This window comes from Podarcis muralis, chromosome 2, assembly GCF_964188315.1.
Source record: "Podarcis muralis chromosome 2, rPodMur119.hap1.1, whole genome shotgun sequence".
Taxonomy (NCBI): domain Eukaryota; kingdom Metazoa; phylum Chordata; class Lepidosauria; order Squamata; family Lacertidae; genus Podarcis; species Podarcis muralis.
This window is the reverse complement of record NC_135656.1, coordinates 26443251-26470195: the sequence shown is the minus strand read 5'-3', so window position 1 is coordinate 26470195 and position 26945 is coordinate 26443251. Positions and strand designations below refer to the sequence as shown.

Sequence of the window (26945 nt, the reverse complement as noted above, 5' to 3'; positions counted from 1 at the left end):
TGGCGCCCATTTGATTGCTAATGGTAGCAGAGATGGAAAACTTAATCTGTGTGGCATGCGCAAGAAGCCAGTAGCTCATTAGGTTGCTGGGGAGTGCTCAGGATGGCTTTTAGAGGCCACCGTAAGACGTTCTGAGGTTTCAGACTCCCCACAAAAGTATGGCTGTGCCTTCTGCTTTAAATACCTCTCTGGTACTAAAAACGGCATTACTTTTAGTGGTGACGTTAAACAGAATGTAAGGTTTTAATTGCATAATCTGTTCACTTCTTTAAAATGTCACTTGGAATTTCATCTTTCCCCTCCACATGTTCATGCCACAGGCCCTATGTGCCACTTTTGCCTGTCTGCGTAAAAGGAAATACACAATGCTGTTTCTAAGCCAGAGATAGTAAATCTGTAGCCACCCCAGACATTATTGGACTACAGCTCCATTATCCATTATCTTGAAAGACCTACACTGGCTCCCAGTATGTTTCCGAGCACAATTCAAAGTTTTGGTGCTGACCTTTAAAGCCCTAAATGGCCTCAGTTCAGTATACCTGAAGGAGCGTCTCCACCCCCATCGTTCTGCCCGGACACTGAGGTCCAGTGCCGAGGGCCTTCTGGCGGTTCCCTCACTGTGAAAAGCCAAGTTACAGGGAACCAGGCAGAGGGCCTTCTCGGTAGTGGCGCCCGCCCTGTGGAACGGCCTCCCACCAGATATCAAAGAGAAAAGCAACTACCAGACTTTTAGAAGACATCTGAGGGCAGCCCTGTTTAGGGAAGCTTTTAACGTTTAATTGGTTATTGTATTTTAATATTCTGTTGGAAGCCGCCCAGAGTGGCTGGGGAAACCCAGCCAGATGGGCGGGGTATAAATCATCATCATCATCATCATCATCCATAACTATTTATCTTGGAATAGCTCAGTTGGTTTTAGAGTGTGATGCTGATAATGCCAAGGTTGCAGGTTTGATCCCCATCATCTGGGACAGCTGCACATTCCTGCATTGCAGGGGGTTGGACTAGATGGTCCTCAGGGTCCCTTCCAACTCTACAATTCTATGGGTTTATGGTTCTCTTGGCCATATTGGCTGGAGCTGTTGAAGTCGGGGTCTGGCAAGAACTGGAAGACCATAGGTTCTCCACCCCTGTCCTGAGCAAAATGCCCTTCTCTCATTCTTATGGCAGGCACTTGCTAGCTTTTTATGGAGAGATAGAAAAGCATAAAAAGAGGAGGTGGGGCAGACAATGGAGACCAAATGTTTTTCTGGACCTGGAGTTATCCATGAATGGATGGTGGAAAAAACATAAATTTTATTGCTGGTTTGTCAAATGCAAAGCAACCTTGAAGAGGGATGGCCTGTTCCTCTACAAGAGACAGCCTTTGAAGATACTGGTCTTTATCACTTTGGAGGTTGCTTTTGTTTTTGTTGTTGTTTTGCAAAATTTAAAAATTATTGCAAAGGATTCATATGACCAAAAGCAGAGAACCCTGGTCTCTCTGCCACATATGCCCCTCTGGCATAGATGTATCAACTCACAGCCACCAGGGCCACACGTTCTTTTAAAGGAGTGTGTTTGCCCATCAAGCTGTTCCCACTGCGAATATATGCAAGGCTGAAAATGCATCATCTGCTGTCGGGTGCAGCTGCTATCCTGCTGTCTTTGGGTACCTGCTGCCTAGCATAGCATGGGAAAGTATGAGCTTTTTCTCCATCTGTACTGCCCAGCCCTCTGGGCTATCCAGTTTTCTTAGACAGCCTGAGACGCAGTGGCTTTTTTGCTGCCTGTTTGCTTTACTCCCAGCCTTGCCAGTGAGCCATACTTCACCATTATTATTATTTTGCAGCCTCGATGACAGTTTGCTGAACTCATGCATGCATTTTTTATTTTTTATTTTTTTATTTTTTAGGATATAGAATTGAAAGCAGGGTAAAGTGCCAGGAACACAAACCCCACCAGGCAGCCGTGCTGTTTTATAACAGCTGTGTGGGTCTGCCTGCTGAAGGAGGAGGCGCGCTCTGTGGTATGTTTGCCTTAGGAATTTTAACCAGGTGGGCCTTGTATGTTTTAAGGTGTATGCTTGAAGGCATCTACTTTTAACCCGTTAGGGACATGGATTTTGGGAGGCAGGCCGGGTCTAGAAGAGCTTGAGCTGACAAAATGGCATGATAATTGGGCATGATAGGAGAGAGAAGCAAGTCAGATGGTTCAAGGATTTCCTCCATCTGCCTCTACTTCCTTTCACTGCCTTCCACCTAGGACAACACACAAATGTTACATATTGATGCATAAAGGGTGAGGGGGGAGAGGTAATCAGACCCGATTCCACTTCCACTATACCAGGCTTCCTCAAACTCAGCTCTCCAGATGTTTTTGGCCTACAACTTCCATGATCCCTAGCTAGCAGGACCAGCGGTCAGGGATGGTGGGAATTGGGGTATGCACACAAGCTCTGCCCTAGAGTCCTTGTGTGTTTCATGCATCCCCTGCCCCCGCTGGGCCCCCACACTCAAAGGAGACCCCCTTGAAATCAATGGGCTTAAGTTAATATGGATATCACGCCTATATTTTATGTGTATTGCCATTTGAGGGCAGTCATGTCACTGTATGTCTAATTAGAGTATTGCTCAGCGCTTGATGAAGATGCTGTCTTCCTGGCTCTGTGTTTTTTGTCCCTTCAGGACCAAAACTGCTGCTAGAATTATGCTCTGGTTAGTGAATCACTAGCTGTAGTCAGATTATAGTTTCAGGACCTGTGTCTCGAAATTGTACTTCATTTATCTCTAGGCCATGAGAGTTTTCCAAAGCACTTCACATCAATCATTGCAGTTTTTCTTCCAGCAACCCTTCAGTATTATTCCCTCTCCGTTGTTGGCCTGCGGAGGTGTGGGCATGCTGTGAATAGCGAAGCCATGGGAGAAGTGAGACCTGAACTGGTGGGTTTTTGGCTCCTTGGCCAATCTGCTGCACTACCTCAGTGGAAACACCCACTCTAGTGGGCATGGAGTGTATTTCATCATTCTGAAAGTGGGAGAGCGTGCAGACAGCCAGAGGGCATGTCTGTGTCCAATCATGAATAAAGGAGGGAATCCCCATAGATAGGAATCTTGATTGAATCCAATGCCTTGAGGAAAAAGGATTTGGAAAGGGAGATGCACTGACAGTTGCACCGAAACTCATGCCAAGTATCCTAAATAATGCCAGTTGTTTTGTCTGTTGTAACTCTAGAAGCTATGCAAACTCTGAGCTGGTGCAAGGGTGGAGTTCAGCCCATGGATTATGAAGAATTAGTCCCCATGGTCATCTTGGCAGTGCCTAGTCCTGAGTGAAATCTAATTGTGGTATTTCTTAACAAGAGAGAGGAGGCGGGGGGAGAGAGAGCATCTGCTGTCCCCTTGAGAATAGCCTGAATTGCCTTGCATAAGTCATGCTGGAGGATTTAAAAAAATTGATCCTAGGTCAGAGAATTGATGGAGTACCTCCAATTTCAGTTGGGTCTGTAGCATGCAGGGATGTGAGCCCATCTTCCCAGCTGGGGTCCCGATGGATCTAGCGCACACCTGCACCCATATAGAAAAACCTCCCATTGGCACTAGTTGGCTGTTCTTCAGAAGGTACTGAAAGGAAACAGGAAGGAGGATTTCAATGGGGGTGCCCCTTTTGGCTTAGTGGAGGTGTAGAAGTCAGATCCTTCTGCTGACCCGACCCTACCTAACCGGTACCCGTCTTGCAGTCGTTGAATGCAGGCCGAGGTGGTGCTTGAGAATGATTGATTGATTCTTTGCCTATTCCACAGAATGCAATGTTTGGGAGCGACTGCTTTGCAACATGTCCCAATGCACTAGGCTGCTTGGCCGGTCCTGCCTGCTTTTGTCTCCTATAGTGTGGTTTTTGTGGTTGAAACCACACCAAGCTTGTAGAGGAGGAAACCCATTAAGGATTAAGAGGTCAGTCTGCATTCTGCATAGTTTCTGTATGTGTCTGAATGCAAGTCTCAGAGCCACTTGCTTCTATCAGCGTCACCAGCAACCCCTGCAGGGCACAGGTGGAACGTGACTCTCCCAAGCAAGAGGCAGTTCCCACACACCGTCTTCTCCTGCCTGAGATGGAAGGAATCTATTCAGAGGCCAGGATTTATGAACCTAGCCTCTTGCCCAAAGGCCTTCTCAGAGGTCTAGAGTGACCCAGGCCATTTCCAGCTTCTGAGGGACCTAGCCATGAGAAAAATAAAAAATGATGACACACAAAACCCTTTTTAAGACACCCAGAAAAGAGCCAGTGGCTTGTTTATAGAATCAGCGGATCTGAGAGGGAACGTTCTTCATGGTCTAATCTTGTTCCATCAGAACCAGTACTTTCTTAATCATTTTTGTGAATATTTTTAGCTCTTTAATATGACAAAATCTATTACCAGTTAACACAAAAAATATGTCTTTTACCAGATCACCTCTCCTATTTGCTGAAATCTGCACTTCTAAGCTGAGAGTGTGTGTCACATTTTGGTCCAATGTACATACAAACAAGTTGCAAAAATTATCAAATAGTTTTTTAAAAACCTCAAGTGTCAAAATCAGAGACGCATTTTGAGCTTAATGCCCTAGGTCTATTGGCTATCCTGCCCAACATCCATTGTTTGGCCCTGTTTGTCTATAACTGTGAAAGTGTAAATGTGTGTGTATGTGTGTGCAGGTCCCAGATTAAAAGAATCAAGGAGCAGCACCTGATATGAAAAACCCTTTGTCTGAAACCCCTGGAGAACCACTACCAGTCAGATGTGACTGGTCCAGATAGACAAATGGCATGAAGCTTGGTCTGTAGCTTGGTGATGCTCATGTATATGGCACTTCTCTGGGATATTCAGTTAGGAATGATAGCCGCAAAGGCCTTCTGGTTTGCCAGCTGTGCCCCTTCCTGGAAAAGTTAACATCTTCATGGTCATCCCTGCTCTAGTTAGCACCAGGTTGGACTACTGCAATGTATTGCACATGGGGCTAGCTTTGAAGACCGACTGGAAATTTGATTTTGTGTAGAAAGCAACAATCAGCGTTTTGTCTGGGGCTAGTTAGTTGTTGAGATCATATTTATGCTGCTCATGTACCAGTTTTATTGGCTACTAATTAATTTCTGTGTCCAATTCAAGGTGCAGTTTCTGACCTTAACAATTTGGAACTGAACTAGGCTGTTTCCTCTTGCCTGTGGCCTTTTCAACTATGGCACCTTAATTTTGGAGTGATATACCTGCCCTCATCACTGTCTGCTCTCAGGAAAGCTCAAAATCCATTGGGCATTTAGAATTCCTTAAAATGATTGTCTCTGTGAAGTGTTGAGGTTTTCATCCTTCACTTTTTTTGGTGGAGGGGGGGTCAAATATAGTCATATTTTATTCACTGTAAGTTTCCTTTAATGCATATTATACAGAAGTGCAATTAATTTCTGGTCTTCTCGGTGTGGAATTCATGATACAGTTTGGAGGGACTGCAGAAGGAGCTCCCAATGGAGGCAGTGATGGCCACCAGCATGGATGGCTTTACAAGAGGGTTAGACAATTTAATGGAGGATAAGTCTGTCCATGGCAACTAGCCATAACAGCTGTGTTCCACTGCCACTGTCAGAGACAGTGTGCCTCTGAAAACTGGTTCCTGGGTATCACAGGTGGGGAGGGTGCTGCTGCACCCAGATCTTGCTTGCAGCAGCCCCACACCGTTGCTTGCAGCAGTACCAACCACCGTTAGGTACTGCGAGAACAAGGTGGTGGACTAGGTAGGCCTTTGGCCTGGTCCAGCAGGGCACTTCTTGTGGTCTTTCCCCCAGAAATGCCTGGAATGCCAGTGAAATAACAGGAAGGCCAACTGCAGAAGCCACTCTGGTCTCAAGATGGTTCCGATTGGAACACGGGTTTAAACACCACTGAGCCAGAGCAGAACACAAATTCCATGTAAATCTTGGTGCCAAATGAACTTCTCATCCTTCTTGAAGGCTGGGAGTCAGGCTTGTTTGTGCATGGGTGAGCATGATACTTGGTTGCTTCTATTATCTTGCAATAGACACTTTCAGAAGGAATTGTTCTCCCTACTTGGCAGGAATGTTCTGAGATTGCCACACACACTTCCATCTTCCCAAGGAGTTTGAAGGATGTGTGATTCCCAGCGTGAACTTGAAAGGGGACAGAAATAGTTATTCTAGATTTCAATACATTGCAGGAAATCTATGCAAACAGAGTACGCAAAGTTGGCAAAGTCATTAAAGGAACTCTCCTGTAAAAAAAAAGAAGAAAAAAGATTAAATTAATGTTCTTCCTTGCTTTCCCAGAAATGACGCCTACTTTCATTGCCACATGATACTGCCTGGTCTGATTTGAAGTTCTGCATTGGTCACATTGGCTCAAGAGTAGAATCACTGTTCATGAGCACAAGAGGAGAAGGCCCTTCAGCACCTGGGCTCCAAGAGAAGATGTAGAGCTGGCTGATCCTCCAGGTGATGTTGGACTCCATCTCCCATCAGCCCCAGCCAGCATGGCCAATGGTCAGAGATAATGGAAGTTTGAGTCCTATAGTATCTGGAGGAAGGCAAGTTCTCCATCCCATTTCTACAACTGGCTAATTTGCCAAACCAAAATATTGACCAAATGTTCACTTTGGAAAGTATGGTTTTATTTTATTTTATTGGTTCCCACTAGCCTTGAGACTGCAAAGGTGTTTTCTTTTTCAAACAGGAAAACAAACTTAATGAGCCTGGTCTGGGGCCCCCCAAGTGCAGATTGCCTCACTTGGCTCCCCTCCCCTGAGTCTTTAGAGGTGAGAGCAGAGGCCCCTTGGGAATACCGTTGACTCGAGACTGAGTGAGAGAACCTATTAAATGGGAATTGGCCAAATCAATAAATCAAGGCACCTGAAAGCTGAAACTAAGGTCTAAGGTGGTTATGCTGCTAGCATTCCGCGCTCCTCTCGTCAATTAAAACAAACACAACTAAGATGGCAAACGTGTCAATCTGCCACATTATGTTAAACGGAAAAGCGTTTGTTCAGTTGGACACAGGTAGATGTGCATGCAACTGTAATGCTTTAAGGATTGTAATGCTTTTAAAAATGGAAAACACAAGTCAGTGCTATGGAAGTGTGACCATTCCAACTACAGTGGTACCTCGGGTTAAGAACTTAATTCGTTCCGGAGGTCCATTCTTAAACTGAAACTGTTCTTAACCTGAGGTACCACTTTAGCTAATGGGGCCTCCCATTAGGTAAAGTTCTTAATCCGAGGTACTATTTCTGGGTTAGAGGAGTCTGTAACCTGAAGCATCTGTAACCTGAAGCGTCTGTAACCCGAGGTACCACTGTACTGTGTTGTGTCTAGAGCAGGGCTTCCCAAACTTGGGTCTCCAGCTGTTTTTGGACTACAGCTCCCATCATCCCTAGCTAGCAGGGCCAGTGGTCAAGGATGATGGGAACTGTAGTCCCGAAACAGCCGGAGACATGAGTTTGGGAAAACCCTGGTCTAGAGCGGCAGTCTTAATGATTATAGCAAGGGTAGCCAAGGTGGTACCATCTCAATGTTGTGGCAATTTTAGGTACAGGTTTTAATTTGGGTTGCCCCCTCCGGCATACTTAAGATATTTTGTAATATTTCTGTTGTGCTTAGCAGCAGCAGTTCTTTTCTGGTCTACAGAGTGGGGTACAAATAGAAACAATAGCATTCCACATGTGGACTGGGGCCAGTATGAAAGTAGATCACATACCTCTCCCAGCAGCTGCCAGGAATGTGGAGCTGAAGCACCGCGTGGTGACCCAGAGCCATGTGTTGAATGTTCCCATGTGTTGAATGGAGAAGGTGGTGCATCTCAGCGGTAGAGCATCTGCTTTGCGTGCAAAAGGTCCCACGCTCAACACCCAGCATATCCAGGTAGGGCTGAGAGAGATCCCTGCCTGAATCCCTGGAAGGATGCTGCCAGTCAATGAGTAGACAATACTGAGCTAAATGGACCGATGGTCAGATTCAGTTTAGGCAGCTTTCTATTTTCCTATGTCCTTGCAAAACAATGTATAATTAGACAAAACTGCATGCAAAAAAAGAAGAAGTGATTATTATGAGAAAGTTAAACTAAAATGCTGATTACAGGTAGGTAACCATGTTAGTCTGCCATAGTCGAAACAAAAAAATAATAATAATATTCCTTCCAGTAGCACTTTAGAGACCAACTAAGTTTGTTATTGTTATTAAGTTTGTGCATCTGAAGAAGGGTACATGTACACAAAAGCTCATACCAATAACAAACTTAGTTGGTCTCTAAGGTGCTACTGGAAGGGATATTATTATTATTATTATTATTATTATTATTATTATTATTATTAAAATGCTGCTGAATTTCTATGAGGCTTGGTTAAAAAAATAATCATCGTAAATTGCTGCAGAAATGCAGAGAAATTAATTTAATGTGGGGAAGAAATGAAACCAAAAGATCCTACCATCCCTTCTTGTAACCGTTCCCCCCGATTTTTCAGAAGGGAATACAACATGTGAACGGCCTTTGCTTAATGCTGGTATGCTATCCATTCTATCCCTCCTAGAAATTAGACCATGAATGTTTCATCAAGAAAAGGCTGTACACAGAATGAAGTGGTTCTAGCACACCTATCGAACGTAGACTAGTAATGGCGATACTGCAGAGAATCTGTTCTTGAGTAGGAACTTGTTTGATGTGGTTGGTGGATGCAGATGAGATATTTGTAGCTACTTTTAACATTTTAAAATCAAAGGAGCCAGTTAGCTCCCAGGCGAAGAGTTCTGTTCTTTTTTTAGTACATGTTATGTTGCATATTGAGAGGGCAATGGGAGAGCTCAGGTTTGCCTCTATCCAAAGGCCAAATTCAGGGTGGGGATGGTTTTGTGAAATTTCTTCTCCACCCTGCCTCCATAGTTGGCTCTAATCCTTACCTACGGGCCTGTCTCATGGAGGATGCGAATTAATTTCCCCTCCTGATCCACTCTGGGGAGTCCATTGTGTGCATTAGACAGGCTTTTGTGGTGCTAATTTACCGGATCAGATTGGGCAATTAGCTGTTTATAGGACTGGGTGTGATGCGTAATTTTCCTGTTACACTGCAAAAGGTGCATATGTGCGTCTATGCAATCAACATTTATCCCCTCCCTCTCCCAAGCTCATTTCCCTTGGGCTCACTTGAAAGTCACCAGTATGAAGTCAGTGAAGTGCAGGGGCGGGGGGGGGGGGAGCTCACACTTCTTGTGGTATTGATGAGACTTTCATGATGCCCCATCCAACCTGAATCTTCTTGTGTAGTAAGGGGATAGCAGCCTGTTTTCAGATCCTTGTTGTATCAGTGTGAGCTGGATTACTAATTCCTCTTGTTAACAGGCCAATTGCTAACTAAAGTCTGTTCTGTCTATGACTCCACTCAGCTCCACACCCCCCGCCCCCCACAACTGATGCAGCTGATGTGATTAATGTTTGTCTTCTAACTATTGAGGTGGGGGGGGGGAGAGGGTCAACTGCAGATTGTTGACTTAAGTACAGCTGCTCTAAAGAAAGTTGGCAATTCCTTTGCCGCGGATAAGTATGGAATTGGAGGACTTGCATGTTGGCACAAACGTGTGGGGATATTTGAATTATATTAATTATTTGATTTAATTTGATGTTAATTTGTTAAATTTTTTGAAAAGCGATAAAATTAATTGGCAAAAATAAATAAACGTGCAGGTAGATTTGCCTCCACTCCTCTTCTTTCTAAGGTTGTGTGCACATTCAAAGCACACAGTCTTCTAAGAATTCTGGGTAGTTTATGCCTCACAGAGTTAAAATTCCCAAGCGACTGTGCCGGGGCGAGCGGGCAGTATTCTGTGGTTCTGTCCAGGTATTGCCATGGGTGCAACCCTGATAGCTCTGTTGTGCCCACCGATCTTACAGAAAACCCATAATCACATCATTCACCCTCCCCTTGCCTGCCCAAAATCTTAATAGCCTACCCATGTGGCAGCTGTGGCAGTACCCTCAGCAGCAGCATGAGTGTGCATTCAGACAAACTGCTTGCCCAGTGCGCAGCCAGGCTTTGATGAAAACTGCTTGGAAGGGTGAGGTCCAAAATGCTGCAGTTTGAAACAAGCAGTAGCATGTTGGCTCTTGCAATGCCACCATATACAGTCGTACCTTGGTTCTCGAATGCCTTGGCACTCGTATGTTTTGGCTCCCAAACACCGAAAACCCGGAAGTAAGTCTTCCGGTTTTGGAACGTTTTTTGGAAGCCGAACGTCCGACGTGGCTTCCGCTTGAGTGCAGGGAGCTCCTACAGCCAATCTGAAGCTGTGCCTTGGTTTTTGAATGGTTTCAGGAGTTGAACGGATTTCCAGAATGGATTACGTTCAAGAACCAAGGCACAACTGTATACAGTGGTACCTCTGGTTAAGAACTTAATTCGTTCTGGAGGTCCATTCTTAACCTGAAACTGTTCTTAACCTGAGGTACCACTTTAGTTAATGGGGCCTCCCACTGCTGCCGCCGCAGCATGATTTCTGTTCTCATCCTGAAGTAAAGTTCTTAACCCGAGGTAATACTTCCAGGTTAGCAGAGTCTGTAACCTGAAGTATTTGTAACCCAAAGCATTTGTAACCTGAGGTACCACTGTATGTATATATAGAACAGGGGAATCCCCACATGCACACATCCTGTAATGCAGTGTTTCTCAACCTGTGGGTCCCCAGATGTTGTTGGACTACAACTCCCATCATTCCTAGCCAGCATGATCAGAGGTCAGGGATGATGGGAGTTGTAGTCCAACAACATCTGGGGACCCACAGGTTGAGAACTCCTGCTGTAATGGAACCCCAGTGTCAGTCTCTCCCACAGGGGAGCCACAGAAAGAATGTGGTTGGTCAAGGGCGCCGTGGATTCAAAAAGGTTGAAAACCACTGCGCCCAGAATATCTAGGTAGGAATATTCCCTGCCTAAAACCCTGGAGAGCTGCTGCCAGTCAGTGTCAAGAATACTGAGCCAGATGGACCGGTGGCCTGTCATGCTATAAGGCCGCTTCCTCTATTCCTGTGACAAAGTCTGTGATTCATATGAACCTGTTAGACTAGACGAGTTCATTAGGAACCGTCTGTATAATGCACAGCCCCAGGATAGCGGAGGATGCCAGACATCCTTTCCCCCTCATATTTGAGGAGTGAAACAGTTCGGTTTAGATTGTGAAACTGTCCGGGATGATGCCTGCCTCCTGGGGATTTTCCAGCTGGCAGTGCGGGAGCAAACGGGCTTCGATGGAGCGCCTTCAGGAAGAATTCCAGACAGAACTCCGAGAACAACACAACAGATTTCATTAGTTCTGGCTCTGATATGATTTACCTCCCTGCTGATACCTCCCATCCCAATCCATCACCACTGTGCCCACAAAAATCTCCCTGATCGTTTAGTGAAGAGAAGCCTTACCTTAATGACCATGGCGTGTTTGAAATGCAGGTGGTATAAAAGCTTAACGTCCTTTTTTTTTTTTTTTTTGCATCAATTAGCCTCACCGAAACAGCATCCTTGGCACCTGATCCAGACCTCTGCAACAGAAGGAGGTTTTCATTCATAAAACTGGAAGGAGTACTCTTCGGCTGAGAGTAGAAAAGAGCTAAAAAAGAAGTCGAGAGTCAAAGGAGCTTAATCCCAAAAAGCCTGGAAGAAATATTGTATAACTTCTAATGGGCTGCTTTGCTAGCTGCCAAACCGTGAAACTGATTTATGCTGTTTATGGTTGGAGTGTGCTGCCTCTTTCTGCTCTCACCTGTGTTATTCTGCCTGGCCAGGAAACAAATCCTGGATTGCTTTTGCAGCCAAGGCACTTCTGGGTCTTCAAGCCAGTCAACCAGCCTAAGTTGCCTGAGATTCCTGGTACTCATGAGCGTATCAGGTGGCTTGGGGTGCCAGAGAAAGAAACTACAGGTGTGGCCACATCATGGCTTGCTGAAATGGAATCCTTTTCAAGATCAGTTCCCTCGAGTTCCTGCTCAAAGAAAACCCCTGTCTGGATGGAATGTGTCCTTGAATACCGTATTTTTTGCTCTATAAGACTCACTTTTTCCCTCCTAAAAAGTAAGGGGAAATGTGTGTGTGTGTTATGGAGCGAATGCAGGCTGCGCAGCTATCACAGAAGCCAGAACAGCAAAAGGGATTGCTGCTTTCACTGCGCAGTGATCCCTCTTGCTGTTCTGGCTTCTGAGATTCAGAATATTTTTTTTCTTGTTTTCCTCCTCCAAAAACGTCTTGTGGTCTGGTGCATCTTATAGGGTGAAAAATACGGTAATAAAAGGGACTCTTGTTGCCTGAATGAAGGATAAGGAGAAGTGTGTGTTTGTAGGAAGCAGCCTATTTTACATAGATGAAATTGGTATTCATTTCTCTGCCACCTTTGCCTCTGACCCCTCTCACTCCTGGCATGTGACCTCTGGAAGGTAGCCTATAAGTGAATGTGGCCCTCAGAGCTAAAAAGGTTTCCCACTCCTGATGTCCTGGGTAAAGGAGCCCTGGACGGTTAAGTCCAGTCAAAGGCGACGATGGGGTTGTGGTGCTCATCTCACTTTCAGGCCGAGGGAGCCGCTGTTTGTCCACAGACAGCTTTCCGGGTCATGTGGCCAACATCACTAAACCAATTCTGGCTCAACGGAACTCTGTGACGGAAACCGGAGTGCACGGAAACGCCGTTTACCTTTCTGTCGCAGTGGTTTATCTACTTGCACTGGCGTGCTTTCGAACTGCTAGGTTGGCAGGAGCTGGGACAGAGCAACGGGAGCTGCTGATGTCCTGGGATAGATGTCTAGCTGGCGTCATGGCAGTAGAACCAGCAGTTCCTGGTTTTTAGGCCAATGCTTTCATCTGACAAGCTGCTGAGCCCCGGAAGACGCTGCTTGGGAAAAGATGGGTACATGCTGAGACTGTGGAGCCAGAGAAATGGAGCTGCTGCTGCTGCCACCGCCGCCGCCCCTTGCAGCTTCTTTCAGGAAATCTGGGTGACAAAATGTGAACGAAGCACAGAAGCAACCTGAAACTGACTTACTAAGGCCCTTTCCCTTAAAATGTGGAGAGCTGCAAGAACATGTGGTTGGATTGTGCAAGCCTCCTCTGTTCAGGCGACGTCTATAGGCAGAGGGAGAATCTTGTTGGTACCGGGTCAGGATTGAAGAAGGGCAGCTGGAAAAAGGTAATTTTAACTTACCACACCTGTCAAGTTAGCAGTCGCAGGATCCCCCTCATTCCTTGGAGCTGGGGAAGGGGGCTTAATGAAGAAGCCCCAAGGTTATCTTTCAGGTGCTCAGGTTGAATGAGCTGTCTCCAGACCCATTGTGGTTTAGACAGTGCTAACATCACTTTGGTGTTTATCATCTTGTTTTAGAAACCAAGGAGAAGGGGATTTTCTTCATTCTTTCATCACCTTGTCAGTTCAGATATGACACATACAGTATGTGCTATTTAAAGGAGCAGCAGCCTTCTTAGCAATGATGCAAGGCAAAGAAGCTATTTGTTACAACAAAAGTAATGATCTTTCTCAGCGCTAGCCAAACACTCTAAATGCTACACTACACCAGTCGTCTACCATGTCAAGTCTACTGTATTTACTCGAGTTTAATGCACCATTGAATCTAATGCACACCTCAGTTATCAGAACCTTGAAACCAAAAATAGTATTTGCTGGCGAATGTAAATGTGCCATCGAATCTAATGCACACCTTAATTATCGCAATGTCATTTGGCCAAAAAAAGAGGTGAGCATTAGATTCAAGTAAATGCGGTATTCCATAATGATTCCATAATGGTATACATGTTGGTAAAATAGGAACGAAGTTCTAAGCTCACATCTACCATGCATGTGTATCAGTGGAAACGGCTGGGTATGCCTACAGTCGAAAAAAGACAAATGCAATGGGTTATAATAAATGGCTATACAGCAACAAAGCCTTCTGTTCTTCCTGTCTTTGAATATGAGAGTAAAGGAACATTCACTATGGGGGAAGGAGTAAAAATTGAAGCTGGCTAAATAAAATGCCTTCTCCACCAAAGGTTATCAACTTTTCCAATGATCGTTACACATGATTGATTGATTGATTGATTTGATTTGATTTGAATACAGCCCTAAACCTTCAGGTCTCAAGGCCGTTCACAGGATAAAATTCAGTGAATGTGTGTGACATGACAGGATTGCAACAGTAAAGTCCCCAACCAGGACCACCCATGCAATCCCTACATGCTTGCTTTGCACACAGTATGGCATGTCAAGGAACCCTGTTAAGAAACATCCCTGGCTATGCATGCAGTTTGTATGTAGGTAGGGACTACGCAGAGAGTCTTATGAACATGTCTATGCTAGAAAGAGGACCAGGGCTTGCCACCATAATCCTGCTTCTCCACCGAGTAAGGTGTTCATTTGAAAAATGTGCAGAGCATTCTCTGAAACAGAGACTGATGGGAATTTTAATCATGCACATAAACATGCTAGAGAGCATTAGGGGTTTTCAGAGATGGTTGCAGCGTACATCTCAGGTTAATAACAGAATTGCTCAGGCTCATCCTCCGCCATGTATAGGGGGAAACAAGAATGGACAGCTTGACTGGCATTGCTTGCTCCTGCTCTTACATAGAATCATAGAATCATAGAGTTGGAAGAGACCACAAGGGCCATCGAGTCCAACCCCCTGCCAAGCAGGAAACACCATCAGAGCACTCCTGACCTGGCGGCTGGGGAAGGGGCACAGATCCAAGCAAAGAGTTTGAGAGGTTAAAAACCTGCGGGAAGTAGAGGGCTGCCCAAATGATGGGTCATCATCACATCCAGGAATAGCAAGGTGCTGGTGCTGCCCTGATTTGAAGCTACTGGCAGGAGACGGGCACTTTGGTGGGGAGTTGTGAAGGGGAATTCATCATATCTTCAGTTAGCTAAATCTTTTGGGACACCATTTTGTATGGCAAGATAAATAATCATGGTGGTAGGTGCAGACCCCTATGCTTTTACGGTGCTGGGGTGGTGTTGTTTGTGGGTGGGAAGTCTGCTCACATGGTAATAAAACCATGCTGCTGCTCAGTGACTGTATAGTTGATTCTGTGAAGGTCCAAGCAAATCACAAAGCAATGGTGGCACATATAGGGTCTGTGAAAACGTCACAAATGTGCACATGACCCTGCTCGTATTTGTTGGGTTAATAAAGGACATCCTAAAACATGAACTGGAGATTGGATTTTGATCCAATTGGATGTTCCCTTTCATCCTTCCTTATGGAGCCAAAGCTCTATTGTAAAATTTAATTCCCATTCATCACTCACTGTGAAATTTGTATGCGAAAGTATTAGATGAGTGTGTAAAAAGTTACTGCTGCCTTCTTAAAAGGATCTGTCTTTTCCATGACACATAATTCATTTACCAACATAAAAGGGAAATGACTCACCTTTCATCCAAACAAGAACTCCTAAAGCTTAGCCGACAGCACCTGTCTGGGACATGGTTACTTATTAACTAATTGCTAGCCAAAGGTGTCCTGGGAAATAAAGAGTTTGCTTAAGTTTCTTCCAGCCTGGCGTTTGAATGACCTCTCCTTGCTTGTCAAATAGAATTTGTACACTGAGCAATGTATATAATATGATCTTGCACTTAGCCAATGGTCAGTGAGTGCCCAACAATCGATTTCTGGATAAGGTTTTAAAATAGCTGCCAAAAACTACATCTGCTAAGAGGCAACTACCCAACTCTAGAGATCAAAATTCTGATTTTGTTGCCTAAAAAGCAAACATAGGCACTACAGACATTTTTACTACCTAATAAAAATATAGCCAGATACCTGTAGCTGAAGAAATTCACACTGACATGTGGGTTTTCGTATCTTTCTCCTTCCTTCCCTTCAGTGCCCTTCTTGTGATTGACAGGAGAAATGCCGCAGTAATGCTGTAACAGCTGGCAGAATTCTCCCTTCAGTGCTGCTCTTAGACACAGGATTCCATCTTAGGAGTCTCCAGACCAATGGTGAGGAAACTGTGGCCCTCCAGATGTTGTCAAATCACAACTCCTGTCATCCCTGACATTAGCAGGCTGGGGCTAATGGGAGTTGTCGTCCAACAACATCTGGGGTGCCACAAGTTCTGCATCTCTGGGGTAGACGTGCCAAAATTATATCTCCTTGGCTCCTTAGCTTGCAATCCCCGAACCTGTTCCCCAGGCCCCTGTCTCCTCCGCTTACCCTTCCCTCAGGTCCATGAACATCAGTGGACTGATTGCTCTACCCGATTCCTTCAGCTCACCTTTTCTTCTCCCTGACTTCTTTAGCCACTTTCTGGTCAGTCAACTTTCCAATAATAGCCTATGTGAGATTTAAAGCCCAGTCAAGCAGAGAACTATCCATTTTCATAGACTCCTGACTAGGGATGGAAGGGTCTGTCAATTTTGTTTCTCACTATTTCTCAATTTTCCCCATCTTAAATTCAGTCCTGCAGCAATTTGCTAGTATTTTAGTGTGCATTCCTCCTAATAAACACATTTTCATATGCGGTTCTGAATAATGTCCACATATTATATCACCTACCATAATGCATTATTGTATGCTATTTTCACTGATATATGCAATTTTTATGCTCTGACAGTTAAGTCCAGTCGCGAACGACTCTGGGGTTATGGCACTTGTCTCGCTTTATTGGCTGAGGGAGCCGACGTTTGTCCGCAGACAGTTTTTCTGGGTCATGTGGCCAGCATGACTAAGCTGATTTTGGTGAAACCAGAGCAGCGCATAGAAACGCCGTTTACCTTCTCGCCAGAGTGGTACCTATTTATCTACTTGCACTTTGGCGTGCTTTCAAACTGCTAGGTTGGCAGGAGCTGGGACCGAACAATGGGAGCTCACCCCCTCATGGGGATTCGAACTGCCGACCTTCTGATCGGCAAGCCCAAGGCTCAGTGGTTTACACCACAGCGCCACCTGCATCCCATCACTTCCCCCTAATGTATGTTTGGGTTTGTTTTGAAAACTTTGGTTGATTGAAAAATTCAAATCGCTTCGAGTTTTGAAGGATGACTCAGTTTAGGTTCTCATATTGTTTCAGAAATGGCAAAATTCAAGATAGGTGTGAATTGAGTTGAATTTCACCTCTATTCCTAATCCTTACTGTGAACTTTTTGATGTGGATGCTTAGACTGCTCCATGACTTCACAACGCTCAAGCCAGGTGATGCATTACCTTGAGTTCTACATATTTTAGGATCCCCTTCGATAGGGGTGCATGAGGATCAAACTCTTCACACACCACAAGATATTGAACTTGACATGAACTTTCCTTCCAACATCTCCAGCCATGAAGAAGATATTGTATTGTATTGTATTGTGTTGTGTTGTGTTGTGTTGTATTGCATTGCATTGTATTGTGCTGTGCTGTGTTGTGTTTTGTTGTGTTGCTGGACCTTTCTAAAATGGCACTGGAGTTCTGTTTTTCCACCCCACCCCTTTAAAAGCAGGTGAATTCAGAACCAAGCTGGAATTATGGTGTGTGTGTGAGAGAGAAATTTCGTTCTGCTGGCTTCACATGAATGCATTGCAAACTTGCAAACAGAATGCCAGGGAAGCGAGTTAACCCAAATGTTTAATCTCCCTAAAGCTGCCCTGAGATATGGTGGAAAGTAAGCTTTGACTTACTAATAGACTCTAAATCTTGCATTGCTGTATCGTAGAGGTAGCTTTGTTCTGTAGCTTGCTTGCTTCCTGATTGTTCTGTCACCAAAAGGGAGGGAAATAGTTCTTGCTGCACTCAGAACCAAGATTAAGGGGTGCCTTTTTAAAATAAAGCAGCTAAGGGGAGGGGGGCTTTTCAGTTTTAATTGCTGCCAAGGGGATGTTGTACGGTGAAAACTGCCAGAATCGTTTCCTTTCCTGTTTTGTTTTTCTGCCCACACAGTTTTGCAGTTGCTGATAAACAAAATTCCAAGTCCCAGCGAGAGGGTTTCCCCCTCCTCCTGAATCAGAAAAAACACACCCTGTGCTGAAGAGCGAGCGCATGCTTTGCTGAACTAATAGAAGGAGGTGGAGGAACAGGAGAACTTTGTGACAAGCAGATAGATCTAGATCCACATTATTATTGTTTTTATTCTTGGTCCTTCTGCTGTTTTCTCTGGATAGGGATGTCTTCCTGTCCCGCTGCTTGAGGTGGAATTTGCACATTTACAGCTTGTGCCCTTGTACGGAGGCCAGCTCCAACTCTAGCAGTTTATGCTGCCTCCTCTTATGGCCTGAGGGAATCTCTGTGACTCGGGGGTTAGAGAAGAAGAGTGTGGGGGTTGGAGGCCAGGACTCTTTGACCCTGGAGACCCTGTTGCCTCGCTGCATGTGTGGGCCATTGGCTTGAATCATTTAGCCTCACTGTGTGTTTCTGGGAGTTTTCAACTGCTGGGTAACCAAGCTTTCCTCCTTGCCAGAAAGCAGTAACTTGAGGTTTATAAGCCTGATTTTCCCCGATAAAGGAGGCTATGTGCTTCTCGGTTCTCTCTCTTCTTTACTCAGCTCAATCCAGATGGAGGTGTGTAAATGTACAAGCACATTCAGCTTGCTGTTTTAAATGGGACGGAGGAAGGTTAGGTCTATAAATCCAATAAAATAATTGTGCGTGGTACCCTTTCATATTGGCCAGGGATGTGGAACCTGTCACCCAGTTCCCCCGGAGAAGGGTTCTCATGGAAACACTACTGCCACTGATATTTTTCTAGAAAAAGAGGTGTCGGGACTCACCATGAATGCCTCCCTTGTTCTCCCTCGGGTTACAGACGCTTCAGGTTACAGACTCCACTAACCCAGAAATAGTACCTCAGGTTAAGAACTTTGCTTCAGGATGAGAACAGAAATCGTACGGTGGTGGCGCAGCGGCAGCGGGAGGCCCCATTAGCTAAAGTGGTACCTCAGGTTAAGAACAGTTTCAGGTTAAGAACGGACCTCCAGAACGAATTAATTCCTTAACCTGAGGTACCACTGTAATGGCAATGGCGCCCACCTGAGAGGATTGCCGGAACTGAGCTCACTGGGTGACGTTGTGTCAGCTGCTCCACCTCAGCCTGACTTACCTCACATGGTTGTTGTGTGGATATAAATGGGGAGAACCATGTACACCTCCTTGGAGGAGAATGTGGTATACAAATGTCAGAAATAAAACAAATAATTTAGTTGGCTTCAGTTTAGTGCTGCACGAATGTTCATTGCTACTTGTGTCTCCCTAAGCAGTTCCCAGAAAGATTCAGAATCTTATGGGCAGCAGCAAGTGGCTTCCAAGCTTTCTTAACTTACAGTAGGGACAAGGAACCATTTCCCTTTCCTTGCTGCAGTATATTGTGGGCTCTTTTCATGGGAAGGGAAGCAGCAGCTACTGCTATCTCCAAGGCTGGGAAACTGGGGATAACAACTCCAAATGGGAGACAATTGGGGCGAAAAGTTGCCGCAAGCAACCTTTCATTTTTTGCAGCAGCGGTAGTGATGGTGGTATGCAGACATTTCCACCCTGGATCTTGGCATCTGCTCACATTTTTGCTATGGCTGTACTTCGTTCCGAGGCAGAAAACGCTTGACTTGTAAAAAACTGGCTAAAGATTTATTACTGCCATCTCTGAAGCAAGGATTTGAAATCCTGACTTCCACAGCGGCATTCCTGCGTCCCTCTTGGAAGGCTGCTTGGCACCTACGTCTGAGCCTGGGTGGGGCATTTCGGGAAAGAGCTTTGATCTCTCCTGGCAACACACTTTCAAACAAGCCGCAGAAGGAGCAACATTACCTGAGAGGGTGAGATAACAGGTAACAGCTTTCTGCGCAGGGCCTGTGATAATTCTGCTCTTTATGGGGCTTTGATTGCAGCAGGATACTTAGGAGCCCAAGGAAACTTCAAAAGCTGCGCACACTGCCATTGCACCACCTTGTGCAAAGAACCGTAAGAGGGGCGGGCGTGTGTATAGAGGCATGTTTATTACTCTCATTGAGAAATATTTGCACTAGCTGAAATACTAAAGCAGGAAGTAACAGAGTGTTGTTTTCCAGCTTGCACAGTTAGAAAACAAAAGAAAAGAACGGCTGTGCCAAGGTTGGCTTTAAATTTCTCAGCTTCTGCCATTCTTAGGGAAACATGGAGTAAAACAGGCTTATCACTGAATTTGCCATATGAGAATGGAGATAGATACGGGTTCAGCCTTTCTATGCCCAATTAGATATGTAAGGTAAAGGTAAAGGGACCCCTGACCATTAGGTCCAGTCGTGACTGACTCTGGGGTTGCGGCGCTCATCTCGCTTTATTGGCCGAGGGAGCCAGCATACAGCTTCCGGGTCATGTGGCCAGCATGACTAAGCCACTTCTGGCAAACCAGAGCAGTGCATGGAAATGCCGTTTACCTTCCCGCTGGAGCGGTACCTATTTATCTACTTGCACTTTGACGTGCTTTCGAACTGCTAGGTTGGCAGAAGCTGGGACCGAGCAACGGGAGCTCACCCCGTCACGGGGATTCGAACTGCTGACCTTCTGGTCAGCAAGTCCTAGGCTCTGTGGTTTAACCCACAGCGCCACCCGTGTCCCAATTAGATATGTACTTAATATGGAATAGGCAGATCCGTATCTTGTTTTTCCTTAGCCAATTAAAGGTGCAAGAGAGCCCAGTTCTCACTGTGAAGGCAGTAAATGCTGGTGGGGAGACTGATCTTTTCATCACTCCTGCACCTCGGTTGGCATAGACGCTCCCTGCCGCAGCTGTGGAGCTAGGAGCCATGGAGGGAAAGATCACCACTGGCACTATTTGGAAATGCTTGTGTAAAGTGACATTAAAAAGCTCAATGAATAAAGCAGTGGTGATAATCCCAGGACGTATCACTACCCCTCACAGTTATAGGACAGACGTAATTCACTGTTAATAGTTGGGCAAGTTGCTTTGAGCCGCTTCTTCACTGAGACAATTTCATCCTGTCATAACCAGGGGGAGTCCTTCCTCAGGATGAAACATTTTTTGGTGAGGTGGTCAGGAATAATGTCTGCACCACTGCCATTTTTCCACAGTAGCTAGGAATTCCATTTTTTAAACAATAAGCAAAATAAAATCAAAATTGCTAAAGTGGCTTTTGAGTCCAACTCCATTTAAACGATAATTTCTAGAGCACGGGCACTGAGGAAGGATCCATTTTCCTCAGAGTGAGGCAGAGAGGTGGGTGGGGAGTAGAGAGAGCAAAACTCTCTACCAGTAAGTGACAAGGAAAGTGAAAGGGAGATAGCCCCTTGTCTTGGACCACCTAAGTCAGATCACCAACCAAATGGCAAAAGCAGTGCCGATTTAAAACTAGGACCCAAATAATTTTTCATTATCTTAAATCCTACCACTGAGGCGTGCAACAAGAAACCAGGTATACTTATAGGCAGACACAACTGTGTCCAAGAGTTAAAGTTTCTGGCCTCTGGCTTCACACTGGTCAAACATTGCCCAGATGCTGGAAGGTATGTCTTGTTAGCCCCTAAAAGCATAACAGAGCCTGCTTGTTTCGCCTGTGAGGGAGTGTGCGCGACGGTTATTTGTCCAAGCTAATTTCCTTTTTCACCACCACCCATTCCTAATTCAGCTTTCCCTCCCAGAATTAGTTCTACTGAGCACAGTGGCAAAGCAGAACCTCTTCCCTCTGGCCTTCTGTTTATCATCTTCTGTCAAGCGCATGCTGTTTCCAGGCAACGGAAAGGAAGTGCCAACTAGGGCCACGTGGTTGTGGCCAGTCATTTCGTGTTAGCATCCTGGGGCAAAGTCTCATTTATTTCTAATCTAATGTTTCTAGGGGAACGACACAGTCAGCGTGTCCCGTACTCCGTGCCAGTTTAGACAAAACTGCCTCTCTTGGTTTCTACTTTCCTTGGAACTAGTTCTCATAAGGATTGTGTTTACAGTTTCTGGCTGAATATTTATTAAGTTTCGTAATTTTTTATTTATTTTCTTTTTTTAAAAAAAATAATACACAGCTTAGTCCGAGATAGACTTTGCTCTTTTCATTTCGTTCTACTGATAAAACGTGCCACTCCAAAACTGTGTAACACATTTGGAATATAGTTTGATACAGATTTAGCCCAACATTTTTCAAGTAGCCTTTTGTTTGGATATGGTGTTTTAAATGGTGTGGGGGGGGGAGAGGATAGATTCTCGCCCCCAACCCCGCCCACTTCCTCCAGTCTGGCATTTCTCAAGCCACTTTTATGGACTCATTCTCACAATCCTGCTACTCTGTGTATCTCCCCCCCCCCCGCCCCACCCAATGAATGAATAGAGCTTCAGTGCTGCAGCACTAGAGTGCTTTTAATAATGCTGTTTTCGAGGATGTAAGAAAATGAAAAGAATGGAAATGGAAGAATAGTTGTTAAGCGCATTAGGACGTAATCAGTTAGCATTAAAATTAATTCTGCGTGATTCATGAATCTGTAAGAGGACAGGGGAGATATAAGGTCACAACTACACCGGTGATTTTTCGGAGGTAAAATGGAGAATTCATGAGCCTTGACCTGCTTCTTCATTAGGATGTTGTCAATAAGCATCTGCATCTGGGTTTAACAACTAAGTATTTTTTTAAAGAAACTGCCTGCTTTTTAATTTGCTCTTATATTTCCTTCCCTCATGAGCAGTGTTAGAAACTCAGACATACAGTGGTACCTCGCAAGACGAATGCCTCGCAAGACAAAAAACTCGCTAGACGAAAGGGTTTTTTGTTTTTTGAGCTGCTTCGCAAGACGATTTTCCCTATGGGCTTGCTTTGCAAGACGGAAACGTCTTGCAAGTTTGTTTCCTTTTTCTTAACACCGTTAATACAGTTGCGACTTGACTTCGAGGAGCAACTCATAGAACGCAGTGTGGTAGCCTTTTTTGAGGTTTTTAAAGACTTTGGTGATTTTTGAAGCTTTTCCAAAACTTTCCCGACACCGTGCTTCACAAGACGAAAAAAATGGCAAGGAGAGAAAACTCGCGGAGCGAATTAATTTCGTCTTGCGAGGCACCACTGTATAAGCTAGGTGCCAAATGGCTTCTTAAACCAGGGTTACAGTTGCCAAAACAGAATGCCTTGTTGCCATTTGCGGGGCCAGGCAGATCGAAAGTTGTATTTTCCAATATGACTTTTTGGTTCCTGAAATTCATTCTGATTGTGCAGAGAAAATAAAATGGATAGAATTCTACAGGATGTGTTGCTTGTGTATGAAAACAGGCCAGATTCAAGGATCCTCAGGCATGCTCCTCCAGATGGTGGAGACATCAGGTGCCATCCTGGTACCCAGGCATCTTCACTTGGTCACAAGTGGCTGATAGCCAGGTGCAAAATGCGCCTGATGCCTGGCGAATTTTGAACACTGCTCATGAATCCAATTCGGTCAAGGAATCACTCCCTCTTGTGAAAATTCTGCCTTTTGTGAGTTAGGGTTGCTCAGAATGAAACTTCTACTGCTTACAAGCTTGTCTGCCATTACCATACATGATAAGTATTCTGGCATAACAGATGCTCCTATATAATATGTGCTGCTCTGTTTCTCCTAATTAATTAGTCCCAGCTGACTGTGAAATCTAGTTAAAATGTGCTCTATGGATACACTTGCATCTGCCCATTTTCATAAGGGTGTTTCAGTCTCCCTCTACACATTGGCCATGATTTGGATGCTACTTGTGCTTTAGATCCTGGTTTATATTGCTAGTTCCTTAAACCATATTCAGCTTGAGTTTCCCAGTTCAGACCTAACCTAATACAAGCCAGGATCTCAGCACTCAAGCCAGCATGCAATGGCAAGGAGAAGGCCAAGGGTAAAGCTTGCAGCTGTGGTGCTAATCTATGGCATTGTAATACCTGGTTCGAAACCTATGAGCCCAACCACTATAGTGACATTACCCATCTGTTTGAATTCAGATTCCTGTAAATGGAAGGTGGTGATTTAAAGGGTGAAAGAAAGTGATGGGAGATTTTCTATTTCCATGTCCCCTCACTTTGAAGTTGCATCTTCCCTTCCAGAATTGGAGCCAGACCCGGGCTGGTGGCTCCAAGGAGGAAAATCACAACTGGGGAAAGGGTTATGCAAGCTCCCTCTGCCTGCTCATTAAAGCACACAGTTTACAGGAATTAAGAAGCATCTTGCTTCTAACACACCAATTTTGCCACAATCACATCTAGTTCACTGCATAGTCTAGGTCACAGGTGGGCTCTCTGCAACCCTAGAGCTACATGGGACCTTCTGCCTAATTTTATCTGGTCCTCAGCCTAATTTCAAAAGCCCTCTGCAAGTGATCAGGCCTTTTGGTAAGGAAGAAGTAGAAGACAGATGGATAGCTAGATACATAGAAACATGCAGAGATACATAGATTGATACATAGCTAGATACATAGATATGTTTATTGTTGTTTAGTCGTTTAGTCGTGTCCGACTCTTCGTGACCCCATGGTCCAGAGCACGCCAGGCACTCCTGTCTTTCACTGCCTCCCGCAGTTTGGTCAAACTCATGCTGGTAACTTTGAGAACACTGTCCAACCATCTCATCCTCTGTCGTTCCCTTCTCCTTGTGCCCTCAATCTTTCCCAACATCAGGGTCTTTTCCAGGGAGCCTTCTCTTCTCATGAGGTGGCCAAACTATTGGAGCCTCAGCTTCAGGATCTGTCCTTCCAGTGAGCACTCAGGGCTGATTTCCATCAGAATGGATAGGTTTGATCTTCTTGCAGTCCATGGGACTCTCAAGAATCTCCTCCAGCACCATAATTCAAAAGCATCAATTCTTCGGCGATCAGCCTTCTTTATGGTCCAGCTCTCACTTCCATACATCACTAATACATAGTTATATGGATACATAAATAAACACATAGATGGATACATAGATACAGATACATAGATGGATACATGGTAACACAGACAGGTAGGTGCATCGATGGATACAATTTTGGAATATAGTGGTACCTCGGTTTACGAACTTAATCTGTTCCTGAAGTCCGTTCTTAAACCAAATCCGTTCTCAAACCGAGGTATACTTTCCCTAATGAGGCTTCCCGCTGCCTGTGCCCTTCCACCATTCGGCTTCCGTTCATAGACTGAGGTAAAGTTCACAAACTGGAACACTACTTCTGTTTTTGCAGAGTTTGTAAACTGAATAGTTCATAAACCGGGCTGTTCGTAAACTGAGGTACCGCTGTACTAAGGTAGCAGAAGGAGGGAGGAAAACAGGGATGAAAGAACGAGAAAGGGCTCTGACCTGCCAGTCACTGATTTTGGCCCTGCTTCCTCTGACAGATTTTCTCCAACAGATCCCCCTGGATAGAATATACAGCTGTCCATCCCCGATTTCTACGACCATATGTTTGGTGGCTGTTCAATATCAAGCTGAGGTCAGAGTTAGCCCTCCAGAGTCTTGCTATTGAAGTGGATTGTTCTGCTAAAGCAAGAGCCATGCATGTCAAAATGAAACACATATATAATTTATTTCATCTGTCAAATGTTAAGTGCCTTTGTCAATGGGAGAAAGAATGTGTAGTTCCGTTGTTTTTTTTAATAGCACAATGGTTTCCATAGCAAACTGACCATTGCTTCTTATTTCTCTTCCTGTAGGATCACATGTCAAAAGAAGAAGGTACTCAGTGCACAGAGGACGCTGACAGAAAGGCCAAGATGCAGAAGACCCAACTGTTTGTGCAGAAAGGACCTCACCTGATGGAGGAAACCTCTTTGGAAATGTCAGGAACGCTTATGCTTATGACTTGTAGTCCACCAGCTGCTAAGATCTGAAACAGATGTCTAGTGAAGAGAGGAGCTCTCATCTCATGATCAGCAGAAGTGGAGTATGGGATCTTCAGCTAGCAGAATACTGGGTCAAGCTACCTCACCAGTATCTGTACATAATGAAGCAAGTTAACTTTGGTTTGTTTCCCCTGGTTTTACAGTTTCCAGATGTTCCCTCCTTTTCCTCTGTGCCTGTATAGTCACCTCCACCAGAGACCTGAAAACCACTTGGGGAAAGGGAACAGCCATTTGGTCCAAACAGGAGTATATGCCACACACACACCCTATGTTGTTGAAAGATTCAAATATGGCAATGGAAATAGCTGTGAATTTTCCCAATGGCCTCTGCATCTCTTATGCCTCCTCTTTCATTGCCGATTTAATGATTCAGTGGAAGTTCAGGATGCCCAGATGATCAACAGGAAGATTGGAACAAGAAGATTGTTTTGTTGTTGTTGTCCTGATGTATCAATAAAATCATAATTTTTTTTAAAAAAGAAAATTGGACTATATATACCCAGTGTTGGGGGCCCACAGAATTTAAATCTGTTCCCGTGGAATTAATAGTCAGTTTTACAAATTTTACTATGAGTTGTCACATGGAAACCCAGGAAATACAAATTGTCATTCCTCTGTCAAAAGGAAATTATAATGTCACATATACTTATACCGAAGAGTCCATCTGACATACAAAAGACAGCCTCATGTAAGCATGGATAAGCATAGGAAGTTTTTTATGCTTCGTGTTTTAAATATTTTGTTGGGAGCTGCCCAGAGTGGCTGGGGCATACTAGTTGGATGGGCATCATATAAATAGAATTATTATTATTATTATTATTATTATTATTATTTTACTGGAATAAGGTGAGAATGCATTAGAACTGTACCTTTTCTAAGTGAGGTTGTAAGAGAGAGGAAAGTAAATTTCAGCTTGTAAAGAAGCTGAAAGCAGCCTTCTGCAACCCCCATCAGCCTCAGACATTATGGACAGCTGTCAGGCAAGAGGGCAGAGGCATTTTTAGGGTAGTTGCACTGGACACCGGCACCACAGGGGGCACTTCAACAGTGATGTTGAACGGAGCACAAAAAGGCTCCATTTGGGAGACCAAAATCTGCCATTGATGAAGGGAGTCTATTTGGGTTTTTTTATTCAAAGTGTTGATCCTGACCTTTATAGCCCTAAATGACCTCGGCCCAGTATACCTGAAGGAGTGTCTC

The 26945-nt window shown here is 44.7% G+C and overlaps 2 long non-coding RNA genes across 2 annotated transcripts in view; one reads left to right on the top strand and one right to left on the bottom strand.

The window, feature by feature from the left end:
* LOC114588489 (uncharacterized) overlaps positions 1 to 26564 on the top strand; it is a 103636-nt gene extending 77072 nt beyond the window's left edge. The window contains exon 2 of the long non-coding RNA XR_003704471.2: positions 25557 to 26564. This is a non-coding gene — a long non-coding RNA (uncharacterized LOC114588489). The remainder of the gene's footprint in view (positions 1 to 25556) is intronic.
* Positions 5506 to 11746, bottom strand: LOC144326909 (uncharacterized). The gene is made up of 3 exons (XR_013391797.1): positions 11420 to 11746; positions 7718 to 7952; positions 5506 to 6239 (listed from the first exon to the last, which is right to left on the bottom strand). It is a non-coding gene; the product is annotated as an uncharacterized LOC144326909 (long non-coding RNA).
* Positions 26565 to 26945: the final 381 nt, after the last annotated feature.